This window comes from Erithacus rubecula (assembly GCF_903797595.1).
Source record: "Erithacus rubecula genome assembly, chromosome: 16".
In the NCBI taxonomy this organism is placed as follows: Eukaryota; Metazoa; Chordata; class Aves; order Passeriformes; family Muscicapidae; genus Erithacus; species Erithacus rubecula.
The window spans coordinates 6,583,160-6,594,723 of record NC_136668.1 but is presented as its reverse complement, the minus strand read 5'-3'; the positions used below and the strand labels follow the sequence as shown (position 1 = coordinate 6,594,723).

Here is an 11,564-nt window from a genome sequence, read left to right as displayed (position 1 = left end):
TGGTTTGGTACCCTGTTCTGTACATACTGCAGCAGTGCCTGGCATAGTGCCCAGCTCTGTGTCTGGGTCCATGCCCAGTTCTTTGCCCAGTCCAGTGCCCAGTCTGGTCTCTGGTTCAGTGCCTGGTTCTGAGCTTGGTTCCATATCTGCTCCAGTGCCTGGTTGTTTGCCCAGCCTGGTACCTGGTTCAGTGCCAGCTCAGTGCACGATTGTTTGCCTTGCCTGGTACCTGGTTGTTTGCCCCATTGCTTTCCCAGCCCATTGCTTGGTTGTTTGCCTGGACTGCTTCCCAGTCCAGTTCTCAATCTGGTGCCCTGCTGTTTGCCCTGCTGGGTGCCCAGCTGTTTGCCCTGCTGAGTCTCGCTCCAGTGTTCTACTCAGTGCCCTCTCCTGTGCCCGGCTGTTTGCCCTGCTCGGTGCCCTGCTCGGTGCCCTGCTCGGTGCCCTGCTCAGTGCCCACTCTGGTGCTGGGCTGATTGCCCTGCTCGGTGCCCGGCTGTTTGCCCTGCTCGGTGCCCTGCTCGGTGCCCTGCCCGGTGCCCACTCTGGTGCTGGGCTGATTGCCCTGCTCGGTGCCCGGCTGATTGCCCTGCTCGGTGCCCTGCCCGGTGCCCGCCCGGCCGCTCCCCGCCGCCGCCCCCGGCCGAGCGGCTCCGCGGCCGTTGCGGTCCAGGCCGGCTCTTCGGGGCAGCGCGTTGCGGGCGGCGCCAGGCGGTGCGCGGTGCCACCGGCGGGTCCCCGGGCCGCCGCCGCCCGACATTGGCTGGAAACTGGAGCAGCGCGGCGGGGACGGTCGATGCCGATCGATCGCGGCGCGGGCGGCACCGCACGGCACGGCCCCGGCGCGGCACGGCGCGGCACCGGCACCCCGGGGCCCCCGCAGCCCCCGGGGGATGCGCGGCACCCCCAGACCGGGAGCGGGCAGGGGTGAAGGCGGGACCCCGTCCCCGGGGTGTTCTGCCAGCACCGGCAGCACCCGCTTGGGGGGAACGCGGCGCTCCGGGAGTTTTGCCGGGTGATGCTGCCCATTCCCCGTGTCCTTGTGAGCCGCTGGGACGGGGACAGGCGGCGTCAGCCCGTACCCCGACGCCAGGGCCACCCCTTCGCCCTCCCCGGTCCTTCCTCCTGCTGAAGGGAGCAGCTGGGACATCTCCCTGCGCTGTCTCCCCGCAAGTTCTGGAGCCGGCACTGCTTCCCGCTGGCCCCTCGCCATGGCCAGTTGTCCCCAGCACCGGGTACAAAGAGCTCCACGAGCGGCCAGCGGCGCTGGGACACGGCCGAGGCGGCTGCGCCCACGCAGACCCGCACGCTGCCCGCAACCCAGCAGCTCCGAGCATCTGCCCCTCCCGGAGCTGGCCAGGCTTTGCACCGGCTGCTGCCCCGGGACTGCCGCGCAGGAGACGGTGCCCAAAGTTTCCTTCCTAGCAGCAGGAAAACATTTTTTAATATAGGAAACCAGAGCGGCCTCGCAGTGCTCATGCGTGGCGGGCAGCGCAGCCGGCTCGCCGCTGGCAGGGATGGCTGTGTCCCTGCCCTTTATCTCTCCCAGCCAGCGCCGCGTTTCCAGGGCCAGGGAGCGGTGCTGGGTGCAGCAGCATCTCCTCTGCCTCGGGCTGGGAAACACGCCGGGATCCTGCGGTGCGGGATGGCTGGAGCACGGAGAGCTACTTTTTCCGAGAGTGCTGTTAATTAATGGCAGAAGGAGCTGACGGGGCGGCTCGGCAGCGCTCAGGAAGGGGTTTAGCCCTTCTGGAGCTGGTATTCTGCACGAATACCCCCTGCCCAGAGCATCTGAAGTCGCAGGGTGAGGGCGGCACCGAAGTTTCGCCAGGTTTTGCTCTTGTTTGACAGTGATTTCAATAATAATGCTGGAGTATCCTGTGGCAGCAGCAGCCCCGGGGGGCTCAGCATCCCCTGGGGAGTGGCGGAGTGGGGGGGCGTAATTTAAAGCCAGGAGATTGTGAAGACTTGGGGGGGAAAAAAAAACCAAAAAACGAAACAAATTTAAAAAGCAAAAGAAAAAAAAAAAAAAAAAAAAAAAAAAAAAGAAAAAAAAAAAAAAAAAGAAGAAAGAAAGAAAGAAAGAAAGAAAACAAACCTTCTGAATAAAATACGAAATCGTGCTCCTGGATTTGCTCTCCGCGGCTTTTTGCCCCCGTGGAATTAGCAGGCGTCTGGGGAGGAGGTCACGACGCCGTGCATCAGGGCAGGCGTGGGCCCATTCTTCCCTATTTTTTTTTTTTTTTTTTAAGGAAAATAAAAATTCCTTTATTTGGCAACTCCTGCATGAATCAAGTTAGCATTTCACAGTTATTTAACACCTGGTTGCATCTTCTGCGGCAGAACCGATGATGCTCCACGCTCGGAGCCCGCTCCGCATGGCGGGATCTGCCCCTTCCCGCAGGCGGGGACCAGCCGGATTTATTTTTCCTTCGTTCCAGGCAGGGATTTAAGGCAGGAGGTGCTTAGCGTGACTTTGTCGGGGGTTTCTGCTGGCCCTGCCCGGCGGAATGAACCCCCAGCTCTGCCCTCAGCTCTCCCCCTCGCCGCCCCTCGCCCCGTCCAGCTGCCATTACGGTCGGGTGGGAATCGACTCAAGTCCTTAAACCCCAAGAGTTAATCAAAGTGCTTTGAATATGTAAATGCTGAGTATTGTTTATCATTGCCTAGAGCTGATACAGCAGTTTTCCTGCTCAAAGCCCCGTTCAGATGGGAGCTCATGAAAATTCACAACAGCCTCGCAAATAGGTGATGGGGATTATTACCCCCCGTCTTCCAAATGAGCAAAGGGAGGAAGAGCAGTGGAGTGATGCTCCCCGTGGCAGCGGGAATCCGCGATGGAGGCAGTGGTGGTCCATCCCAATAGGTGTGAATCAGCTCTTGCTTCATTTCCTCCACCAAACGTTTGCCCTGATCTGTCTGGGCTGCAGACGGGGCTGGTGATGCAGCCCTTGATGGCCGGCTGTGACACTCGCTTAAATATACACCCTGTTGGCACCAGGCAGGGAATTCCACGCAGGCAACACACAGTTTTCCATGAGGTTCTTCGGCAAGGCCTCCAGCAATGAGTGCTCTGTCAGTTAATACAACAACGAGTGGATGGGCTCTGTGGGAGTGCAGGGCAGCCAGGGCGAGGCACAGGACTGTGCACCTCCTGGGTCTGTGGGTCTCCACAGGACTCCCTGGGCACAGACATCCCTGGCAGGAAGGAGATGCCAGGATGAGCAGAAGGCTCCCCCATCCATCAGCTGCTCTGGGTAAGGGCACTGCAGAGGGACCATGGGGCTGGAGACCCCGGCTCACTCCAAACCCATCCACACCTCAAGAGCTCATCCCACCGTGCTTCCCACCACATTCCTGTGGGTCAACCTGTTGACACCAATGCCTGGAAGAGGTTTTGTCCTCAGCCTGAGCTGTGTGCCTATGCATCCAAGGAGATGCCCCAGTTTTGGGTTGCTCTTGTACAGGGCAGCCGACCCTGGAGGTCCAGGGCAGCCTCCTGCCTCATGAGCCGTGCCTGAGGCAGAGCTGCCAACCTCAGGGGAGGCTGGGGGACAGCTGGGAGCAGGACGTGTCTCAGCCAGCCAAATTTAATCCTCCTACGTTAGCAAGGCTTAAAATAGGCTCCCTGCAGCATCGATGAGGGTGGTGGAGTTGGCCTACTCCAGCCCTCCCAAGTATTTTGGGGAAGCAGGGATGGCTGTTTTGCAGACAAGCACAGCTGGGAGGAACTGAGCTGTGCTGTCAGGGTGCTCTTTGCTGAAACCATTCCAGGAATTAAGCACACCTTGTGGTACCTTCACCAATCTAACCTCCCACTGTAGCCTCTCAGGGCGCCACCTTCTCCCTTGCCATTCCTCCACAGCCCTTTCCTGCTCTCTCCCATGGTCAGAGGATTCATTTTTCCCTGCACCTCATGGAAATTATCCCTTTTGGTTAAGCCCAGCTTACAGTCCGGTCTTGAATCCCCCTCCATCAGCTGCCCACAGGAGATGCCATCCTGAGAAGCGGCTGGCCAGGCCATGACCTGGGCAGAAAGCCATGGAGGAACCCTCAGAGTGAGGCAGGTGTGGCAACACACTCCAGGAGCCAAATGGGAACTCTGGAGATGTGAAGGTCTCCATCATCCAGTGGTCACCCTGTGGAGAGACTCGTTCCATGTCCCAGGTGTGCTGGCTGTCTCTTCAGTGCTGGATGCCCTGGGTGAGGGCAACCCAGGTTTCACTGCCTTGGGCAGGTCCCAGCAGGGGCAGGGCAGGACGGTGGCTCCTGGAGAAAAGGATCCTCCTGCACCAGGCTGGGGGATGCAGGGCCTTGGTCTGTGTGTTGGTGGCTCCTGGGACCAAACTTTGCTGGGGTTTGAGGGCTACTGGGACAGTGCTGCTCCTCATCCAGCAGTGCCTTTGGCAGTGCTGTGATCACTGGTGCAGCTCAGCCACAAGTGCTTCATCCACCCCACAGGTTCTGCCTTCCTCCTGCTGGCTCCCTGCCACCACACCTGCTCTCCATCCTCCCCTGTCCAGAGGCAGGGGCTCCCCTCAAGCTCTGCCCTCTCTGTCTCACCCCGTGCCTGCCTTCCCAAGGCCCCTGGGGTTTAAAGGAGCCATTTTCCCATTTCTCCTTTCTCTGTGCAGCCTCTCCGTGGGCCCACGCACCACCTGGGCCCCCCACCATGCTACTCCCACCAGCCCTGCTGTGCTGCCTGATGCCTTCCTGCCTTCACCTGGTGGGGCCGAGCCCTGCACGGGATGGCAGCGAGCACAAAAGAGGCGGGAGAAGCCCCGTCTCCCTTTGTGATCCCTCCCGGTTTCCGGAGCTGGGCTTCACCTGGGGGAGCCCTGAGTCAGCCCTGCCCATCTTCCCCATGAACCACGCTGTGAGCATCCCCTCGGGGCATCCTCTGGAATGAACTCCCCTTGGCAGGAGCAAAACTTCCTCGGGAAAGAATGCAGAGACAAATTCCTGTGCTCTGCTGAGCTGTGCCAAGCTACCTGAGCTGGGAGCATCACAGGGTGGCACCGAGGAGCAGACACCTGGCGTTCTGCACTTTGCTTTTTCCTGCACGTTCCCAGAGGGTCCCCAAAGGAGCCCTCTAGACTGTTAAAATCCTTATTCACAGGCAATCCAACCACACCCACTCCCACCTGCATCCATCCCCACCAGCACAACACAGTCCTGAGGCAGCAGGACCTGTGGGCACTGCTCTGTCTGTCCCTGCTGCGGCTCTAAAAGGAAACAAAACCCCCACTACAGCCCCTGGTTGTGCATCTCTGTGTGGAGGAAGGGTTTTTCCTGAAGAAGTGGTGGCACATCCGTTGGCTGAGCTGGTGGGCTGGTCACCCTCAGTGGTGCCATTCCTCCATCCTTGCTCCAGCACCTTGTTCCAGCCCCCAGGGGCTCACACAGCTGCACTCATGGACCACTGCCCTGTTCCTCGGGGATCTGGCAGCTGCTGTGACATAGTGAGGGTGGAAAAGGAGTCTTCATGGGATAGAAGGAGCTGGTGAGGGAAGCTAAAGGATACAGGAACTCCCTGAAACATAGAAGAACAGGAAAAGGAAAGGGTTTCTCCATAGCAGTGACAAAGAATGGGCAATGAGGGGATTAGTGCATTATTAAGGAGAACTGGTGATGGTGGATATTCCCATTAGTGCTCAGAAACACATTGGGACACAACAGCTGTTGAGACAATCCCAAAGTACCAGTTTTCCCATCATCTGGACACGGGTACCAGTGTGAAGCACTCAGCTGGAGGCTCACCTGGAGCACTCGGGATGCTTGGAGGCACCTGGAAATCCACAGCACACTGGTGGCACGGGAAAAGAGGAGCATTTCACCAGCATTTTCAAGGAGGGTGCAGGACATCCTTGCTCATGACCTGGATAAATACAAAATGAGAGGGAGAACGGGGGACCCCTGACTGAACAAGGGGCAGAAGAGCAGCGTGTTTGTCCGGACCCGAAACACGAGATAGGTTGTGTCCAATGGCGAGGAAATGCCGCTCTGGCCGAGCTGGAGCGCGGGGTGGTAGCAGGAAGGCGGCTGCCAGGACGGGCTTCCGCAAGACTTCCTCTCTCATGGCCCTTCGTTAGGGAATTAGGACGTAACGAGACGAACGCAGCAGAGAGGAAACGAGCGCCCGGGGAGCCGCCGCTGGGGGAGTTTGGGGGCTCTGCCCTGGCCCTGCTTGCTCTCATTAGGGAGGGGGAAGGAAGCGCAGGCAGACGCTGGCAGGCGACCCATGGCTTGGGGAAAACGTGACCGCACGGATGCCCGGAGCAGCCCGGAGGGTGCCCAGCCGAGGGGCAACCAAGGCACCCCACAAACCACGGGTGGTGATGGGGAAAGGGAGGGAGCGTGGAGCGGGGGAGCAGGGGGAGCACTGGGAGCAGTGGGAGCAGGAGGAGCAGGAGGAGCACTGGGAGCAGGGGGAGCTGGGGAACACTGGGAGCAGGGGAGAACTGGGAGCTGGGGGAGCACAGGGAGCAGGGGGAGCACACGGAGCATTGGGAGCATTGGGAGCAGCAGCACGTGGGGGTGCAGGCTCTATGCCATGGAATGGAGGGCTGGGCACAGAGCTGATGAGTTGGCTTGGGAGATCAGGCACATGCCACCAGCTATGGGCACCCACAGGATTGATGGGGCTGAGCCCAAGAGGAGGTGGGATGGAGAGCATGTATCCACGAGCTGGAGCTCATGAGAGTGGAGATGTTGGATCCCATGTGAATGGGTGGGGAGCCTGTGGGGATGGATGGATTGGATCCCAGGTGAGTGGATGAGCTGGAGCCCATGTGGGATACTCAGCCCCTCACCTGTCCCCACTGTAGGATGTTGTTCTATCCACACCTGCCTGGAACAGCCTGGCCTTCACCTTTCTAGGCTCCAGCCTGGATGTGGCTCCAGCTCCCTGCAGCTCCAGCACCCACAACCAGCAGGTGACAATGCTGGAGTAACCCCAGCTGCTCTCCCTGGGGGGCTCTGAGCCCACTGCCCCCTCTCTCCTGACATCAGGGAAGCTGAATCCCCCCATGACATCCTTCCAGCTCCACCTCTAGGCCCTGCTGGCCTTTCCAAGCTGAGCAAAGGGAAGCACCTGCCTGCAAACCTGGCTCTCCGTGTCGTCCCCACGCAGGGGCAGGACGGGCAGCAGGGAAGGCGCTTTCAGGCACTCGCTATTTTTAATTGCTCTTTCCCAGAAAGGCTGGTGCAGGCTCCTAAAGCTGCTTCCAGCTGGGAGTTTGGAAAGCTGGTTCCAGTTAGGCGCTCGCTGCGCTCGGAGCTGTTATTTTTAGAAGGGCTGAAGGCAGCAGCCCCACTCCCCAGGCTGCTGCTCGCCTCTGGCCACGGCTCCTGGTCGGCAGGACCTCACTGGACCCTGGGCTGGGGACTTCTTGGCAGCATGATTTTACAACTGCCCTTTTTTTCCTGGTGCTTTTTTGGCAGGGAGGGACTTTCATCTCCCCGTGTCAAGCTGTGCAGGCAGGAAGAGCAAAGGCAGAGGATGTGAGCAGTGGTCATCCCTGAAGGGCTGGGGCGCGGGCCGGCATCTTCTGGTTTTAATTAAAATCCGTCCCTGGCAAAGTTCGAAGGCGTGAGCGGTGCCTGGGCCAGGACAAGACCAGCAGGGGACATCTCCAGGAGAGCAGCAGGGCTGGGGGTGCCCACAGCACTGACAGGGCCTCCTGCCCCATGTCTGAGCTCTGCCCCACACCTGGGTTCTGTTCTCATCTCTCTTCCCCTGCTCCCTCCTGCCTCCTTCCCTCTCCCCAGGATGCCCCAATGCCACTTTCTACCATCACTTGGTCACCCCATCGATGGCCATGACCCCTAAGGGCTCTTCCCATGCTCATCCTCACTGAGGTGCCTCATGGCTGCCCAGTTTGGAGTGGGGGGGAAAGGCTGGGAGTGGCCCCCAGAGAAGATTATCCCAGGTGACCATCTATTCCCAGGCTCTGCCAGCACTCCAGACATTTACCACGGAGACTATCCCATCACTATTGACCCCCATCTCTCTGCCATGGGGCTCATCCCATCACTGTGACCCCACGCCCCCACCCCGAGTCACGCTGACTTCACGCTGGCAGCGATTTTTTTGGTCACATCCAATTCCCCCTCCCCAGCCTGCGCGGCCGCTAATCAGCTGTATTATCTGTGCCCCCATTATTCACCGCCCGCTGCTGTCGGTGCTGCCCCGCCCGGGCGCGGGGGCTCATCCCACCGCCCTCCTCCCCCTCCCACCTCCATCCTTCCTCCCCACCCTCCATCCCCACCGCCCCCCCGGCCGGACCGCGGCCAGCTGGCTTTGCCTGCATTTCGGCTTCAACCTCCCCCAAGGATTCCTAAATCTGATAAGGGAGGGGGGTGCTGCTTTCAAAGGAGCGGGGTTGACCTTTGCCGCTGCAACGAGAGCCGCATGGAGGAAAAAAATTGGCTGCGGCGAGCGGGGGGGAGCGAACGAGCGAGCTGCTGTGGTTTTACAATCCCTAAATAACGCCGGGAGCTGAGCTGTAAACACATGGCGGTATTGCCTGAGCGTGTCCGCACCCCCTCGATGGAAACGCAGCCTGGAAAATAGTCCGTCCTTATAGAGGAAAAAAAAAAAATAAAAGGAAAAAAAAAAAAAAAAAAAGGAAAGAAAACAGCTTTCTCGGAAAAAAAAAAAAAAAAAAAAAAAAAAGGAAGAAATCTCCTGAATTATTTAGCGAACGGTTCCAATCCGACGGCTAATTCTGCCGGCAGACGCCGGCGGCCGGAGCCTGGCGTTGGGAGATGATGGCTATCGGCGGGCGCTGGCGGCAGCAGCGGGGTGGTCCCAGCCCAGGGGACCCAGCGGCGCCGCAGGGGTGCAGGACCGAGCGGGGAGCCCTGCCCGATGTCACCCTGCCTGCTGCGTGTCCCTCAATCCCTGCTGGACCCCACCCGCACAAGGGAGACGTTCCCGCACAGCCCTGCTCATCCCACTGCGACACGCAGAGAGGAGACCCCATCACCTGCAAAGAGCCCCAACGCCCCCTCCTCCAGCACCCCCAGCCCCACGGGCACCCCAAAAGGTGCCCACCTCTGCCCGGCCAAGCTCCCCGCAGCCCCCAGCAGTCAGGGAGAGCTGCCACCCTTCTCACCTGCTTCTTCCCAATTTTTTTTTTTTTTTTTTCGGAAGCAACTAACACTTTTCTTTGAAGAGCAACAGATGAGCGAGACCCTCCCAGCGCCTTTTATGATGTTAAATTTATTGCCTGGCTCCACAATTGCCATTTTAATGACGAACGCTCCCACGGCTTTAACGCGGCTGAGTGCTGGCATTGAAAACAGAAGCCGGGGGGGACACGCTGTCTCCGGTCTCCTGGAGGAGAACGGATTCCAGCCCTTTTCCTGATCCTTGCACAAAGTTTTGCCAAATAGATAATGTGTTTTATAATTTCCAGACGGTGCTGTGCTGGTAAGGGAGGCCCTCTGCTGGCACCGGGCTGATGGGGAGAGCCCCGGGAAGCAGCTGGGAACCACCACAGAGGCACCGAGCCTGGGAGGCACCTCTGGCAAGGTGTGCCTGGAGAACAGAGCCTGGAGATCCGTGTCAAGCAAGCCAGGCCCAAGGAACCTCCATTCCAGAGGTGCTGGAGAGCTCACAGAGGTGACCACAGGGAATTGAGCCCATGGAAAAGAGGCTGGGAAATCGAATTGGGGAAGACAAGCTCAGCAAGTGAAAGCAGAAAAGTGAGCCCACGGAGCCAGGAGCAGAGACCTGGACTGGAGAAACGAGCATGGCCAGACCAGCCTTGAGGATCATGCCTGGGCTGAGCCCATCCCCAGTCCTGCTCCACCCAAAGTGAGCCGCAGTCCCTGCAGCCCATGCTGATCCACAGTGAGGTGCCTGTGCACACCCAAAGGGAGCATCCATTGGTTGGGAAAAGCCCTTGTACACCAGCCCCAAGTGTGGGACAATGTGGGGGTGTCTGGGATGCTGGGAGGGAAGGGGGGGGAGTGATGGCAGCTTTGCCATGGGGTGGGCTGGAGCTGCCACAGCTCCCACTGTGTCCCAGATGGGGCTGGTGAATGTTCCCCCTCCTCTGGGCACAGAGCCCAGGAGTGACAGTCCCCACACTGGGGACCCCACGGTCCCACTGTCCTCTCCAGGAGGGCATCCTGCCAGAGGACGAGGGTAAGTCTGGATGGACAGCTGCAGTGTGGGGCCAGCACGCAGACCCACACCGGGGATTTCAACTGAGGACATCGACTTTTATCAGCAGATGCTTTATTTTTTTTTTAACGGTGCCTGAAACTCGGCCTGGGTTATCAGGGAGATATTAAATTGCTGTTGGAAGCGACACCAGTGGGGCGGAAAAGCCATGCTGTGCTCTTACCTCTTCCCACAAGGTCGAGTCAGGCAGCCCCGGGGGACGACGCATTCGCCGCGTCCTTCCTGTAGCGAGGATCACATGTCAGAGGCGAACGAAGCCTTGAGAAAATTAAACCCGTGAGCTCACCGCCTTCCTGAGCGCAGGCGCCACCCTCCCGGAGCTCCCCCAGCCTGCACTGCCAGCTGGGGTGACCTGGCAGCAGTGCCAGTGCCAAGAGGATGGCACCTCCCCGGGGGACAGCAGCAGAACCCGCTGGTGTGCCTGCAGCTGGGGTGAGCAGTGAAGGAGCTTTGAACCCTGCTGTGCATCCCTGGGTGATGGGGAAGGGCCTTCCCATGGGAAGAAGCTGTCAGCCTTGGCAGAACACAGCTGCAAAAGCCTCCTGAAGGCCTTCGGCCAGATTTCCTCTGGGGATCCAAGTTCTTGCTTGGGCAAAGGGACAGACAGATGGGTTCAGCTCTGGTGGGACTGGCACGTCTTGTCATTGCCAGGGCCGTGCCCAGACTTGGAGGTGGCCAGGCATGGGGGTGGGTTTTTTCCAGGACAGGGCAAGTCCTGTGGCCTCAGCCTTCTGTGGCATAGGGGAGGGACAGACTCAAAGAGAAAGGCAGCACAGTCCCCAGGGGAGCCTCTGTGTGCATGGGGGAGTCACCTGGAGACCCCCTAGAGCCCCAAGCAGGGACCCCAAGCTGCCCACACCTCTCAGTCAGCTGGGACCATCACTGGAGAAGGGACATCATGAGCAACACTGGCTGGGAGGGACAAGAGGAGCCAAGACCACGAGTTTGGGACTTGGGGAAAGTGAGGCATTGCCCAAGATGGCAAGAGGAGCAAGGGAAGGATGAAGGAGAGGTCCAAGGGAGGACATAGAGACAATTGTCCAGGAGGCTGTTAAAGCCCCAGGGCTGAGCCAGATCTCTCCCAGGGCACCCTCTGCTCTCCCAACTTTGCTTACGCTCCCCAGCTCAGAGGGGAAGCAGAAATGAGCTCAGCTCACATTTCCCCTTCCATGTCCTTTCTCCTTCACCACCCTCTTCCTCCTCACACCAACCCAGCTCTGCACCTCTACTCTGCCCTTTCCCAGCCAGCCAGGAGGCACCAAGGCTGGTTTTTCATGTTCCCACTGGGCATCCCCCCCAGGGAAGGGGTTTCAGTGGATCCACGGACCCCTCGGCACAGCCTTTGGGGGTCTCCAGTTTCAGCCGTGGC

The 11,564-nt window shown here is 59.4% G+C and overlaps 1 long non-coding RNA gene across 1 annotated transcript; it reads right to left on the bottom strand.

Annotated features, from left to right (window-relative positions):
• Positions 1 to 2,241: 2,241 nt before the first annotated feature.
• Positions 2,242 to 10,471, bottom strand: LOC306808671. Its single transcript, XR_013776087.1, has 3 exons — positions 10,359 to 10,471; positions 5,761 to 5,878; positions 2,242 to 5,533 (listed from the first exon to the last, which is right to left on the bottom strand). It is a non-coding gene; the product is annotated as an uncharacterized lncRNA (long non-coding RNA).
• Positions 10,472 to 11,564: the final 1,093 nt, after the last annotated feature.